Genomic DNA, 3,579 nt, shown 5'->3' with positions numbered 1-3,579 from the left:
AAGGACCCTTTGAGGTCACACGGCTAGTCGGGGACATCGACTATGAGGTGAGGCAAACAGACAGGGGTGGGGCACTACAGATTTACCACCTCAATCTGCTCAAACTTTGGAACGAGGAGGTCCCCGTGGCATTGGTGTTGTTGGTTCCGGAGAAGGCGGAGCTGGGGCTGGAGGTTCAAAAGGGAACATTGACATCACTTACCTCTCCGGTCCTCTGTGGAAACCACCTCTCCCCGACCCAACTCACGGAGGTTGCCTAGTTGCAGACGGAATTTTCGGACATGTTCTCGCCCGTGCCCGGCCGCACCCACCTCATAGAACACCACATTGAGACGCCCCCGGGGGTGGTAGTGCACAGCCACCCTTACAGGCTGCCCGAACACAAGAAAAAGGTGGTTCGGGAAGAACTCGAAGCCATGCTCGACATGAGCATTGTTGAGGAGTCCCATAGTGACTGGAGCAGCCCAGTGGTCTTGGTTCCCAAGGCCGACGGGTCGGTCCAGTTCTTTGTGGACAATAGAAAAGTCAACTCGGTGTCTAAATTCGATGCGTACCCAATGCCTCATATTGACAAGTTGCTGGATCGACTAGGCACGGCTCGCTTTTATTCAACACTGGATTTGACAAAGGGTTATTGGCAGATCCCCTTGACTCCATTATCCCAAGAAAAAATGGCCTTTTCCACACTGTTTGGCTTACACCAATTTGTCACACTTCCTTTTGGGCTGTTTGGGGCGCCTGCTACGTTCCAGAGGCTTATGGACAGGGTCCTCCGCCCCCATGCCACTTATGCGGCCGCATACTTAGACGACATTATAATCTATAGTAATGACTGGCCATGGCATCTGCAACACCTGAGGGCCGTCCTTGGGTCGCTGAGGTGAGCGGGTCTCACAGCCAACCCGAAGAAGTGTGCGATGGGGCGGGTGGAAGTATGGTATCTGGGCTTCCACTTGGGCAATGGGCAGGTGCGTCCCCAAATTAATAAGACAGCAGCGATTGCGGCCTGCCCGAGGCCCAAGACCAAAAAGGGGGTGAAGCAGTTCCTGGGGCTGGCTGGCTACTATCGTAGGTTTATACCTAATTATTCGGACATCACCAGCCCGCTGACTGATCTCACTAAAAAGGGGGCACCAGATCCAGTCCAGTGGACGGAGCAATGCCAGCGGGCTTTCTCTGAGGTGAAGGCTGCACTGTGTGGGGGGCCACTGTTACACTCCCCTGACTTTTCTCTCCCCTTTATGTTGCAGACAGACGCATCGGACAGAGGGCTGGGGGCTGTTTTGTCCCAGGAGGTGGAGGGGGAGGATTGCCCAGTGCTGTACATCAGCAGAAAGCTGTCGGTGCGTGAGGGACGCTACAGCATGATAGAGAAGGAGTGCCTAGCCATCAAGTGGGCGGTCCTTGCCCTCCGCTACTACCTGCTGGGACGCCCTTTCACCCTCTGTTCGGACCACGCACCCCTCCAGTGGCTCCACCGCATGGAGGATGCCAACGCACGGATCACCCGTTGGTATCTGGCACTGCAGCCCTTTAACTTCAAGGTGGTCCACAGGCCGGGGGTGCAAATGGTCGTGGCAGACTTCCTCTCCCATCATGGGGGGGGGAGTTGGCTGCAGGCCAGACAGCTGCCCGGCCTGAGTCAGGCAGTGGGGGTATGTGGCAGTGGGGGTGTGGTCAAGCATCAGTCTGTGAACGGAGGGTGGAGTCAGGGAAGGTAAGTGGCAGAATCACTGCACCTGATGTCAGTTAACCTGTTTGTGTCTTACCCAGTAACCGCGCCCTATAAAAGGAGAGAGAGAGAGCAGAGGAAGGGAGCTCTCTCCCCAACCAGATGACTTATGTGTGTGTGCATGTATGTGTGGCTGGGAGATTGTGAAATCACTGAAAAGTGCAAAAATAAAGAGTTTTTGGAAACTCACTTCTGGCCTGCCATACTTCTGTGCTCCACCCACCCGCTCGAAGTTCTACAATCTGGTTTTAACTTGCATTTTTGATGTAGTAATGAACTGTTTTCACAGACGATGGTTTTGTGAAGTGTTCCTGAGCCCAAACAGTGATTTCCACTACAGACTCGTGTCTGCTTTTAATGCAATATCACCTGAGGGCCTGAAGATCACAGGCATCCAAAGTCAGTTTTCAGCCTCATCTCTTGCATACAGAGATTTCTCCAGATTCTCTGAATCTTTTATTGATATTATGTACCATATATGATATAATTCCCAAATTCTTTGCAATTTTACATTGAGGAACATTGTTCTTAATTTTTAGTTCTTAATTTTTATTCTATCATGTTACTGACCTGTTGCCAGTTTACCAAATTAGTTTTTTGTAGCATTACACAACTGTTTAGTCTTTTGTTGCCCCGTCCCAACTTTTTTGAAACATTTTGCTGACATCAAATTCAAAATGAACATATATTTTTTCAAAAAACAATAACATTTCTCAGTTTCAACATTAAATATGTTGTCTTTGTACTATTTTCAATGAAATATAGGGTTTCCATGATTTGCAAATTATTGCATTCTATTTTCATTTACAGTTTACACAGCATCCCAACTTTTTTGGAATTTGGGTTGTATGAAATGTTTGTTGTGCTAGTTGTTAGCTTGCTGTATCCCAGTAATCCCCAGTTCAGGTTTCTAGAGCCCTGCCTTCTGATAGAATTCAGTTCTAATCCAACACATCTGCTGCAGTGGTGATCACAGCTGTACAATATATATATATGTATATATCTCATCTCATCTCATTATCTCTAGCCGCTTTATCCTGTTCTACAGGGTCGCAGGCAAGCTGGAGCCTATCCCAGCTAACTATGGGTGAGAGGCGGGGTACACCCTGGACAAGCCTTATATATACACCGGTGTATATATATAAATAAAACATATTACACTACATGATATTAAATAATTATGAATCACACAATATTTCCAATTGTTTTGCTCCAGCAATTCAGATGGTCATTAGAGGTTTTTAAAGGTTTCTCTGGCAGTTTTTATTCTGTGAGTGTGTTTGGAGAGGCTACGGGGCAGGTAGCATCTGAAGGGGATATAACTACAGTAAAGAAAATTTATGAAAGACAGGAGGCAGACACATCCAGAATGAGAATCAATATCAAGGTCAGAGTCAGACAGAAGGTCAGGCTACAACAACTTGGTAGAGGCAAAAGGTAAAGATGTGTTCATCAGATAAACATACAGTATATTGCAAAAGTATTCATCCCCCGTGGTGTTTGTCCTCTTTTGTCACATATGCAAGATGGAATTAAAATGGATTTTTGGGGGGTTAGCACCATTTGATTTACACAATATGCCTACCACTTTAAGGGTACACATTGTTGTTTTATTGTGACACAAACAATAATTAAGAATTAATTAAATTAATTAAATCTATAATTTAGTATTCACCCATTTTCATATGAAACCCCTAAATAAGAGCTGATCCAATCAATTCACTTCATAAGTCACATAATTAGTTGATAATGATCCACCTGTGTGCAATCAAAATGTCACATGATCTGTCACATGATGTCTGTGTAAATCAACCTATTCTGGAAGGACCCTGACTCTGCAACACTAC

The sequence above is a fragment of the Neoarius graeffei genome, chromosome 16, assembly GCF_027579695.1.
Source record: "Neoarius graeffei isolate fNeoGra1 chromosome 16, fNeoGra1.pri, whole genome shotgun sequence".
Taxonomy (NCBI): Eukaryota; Metazoa; Chordata; class Actinopteri; order Siluriformes; family Ariidae; genus Neoarius; species Neoarius graeffei.
Note: the sequence above shows the minus strand (reverse complement) of the source record.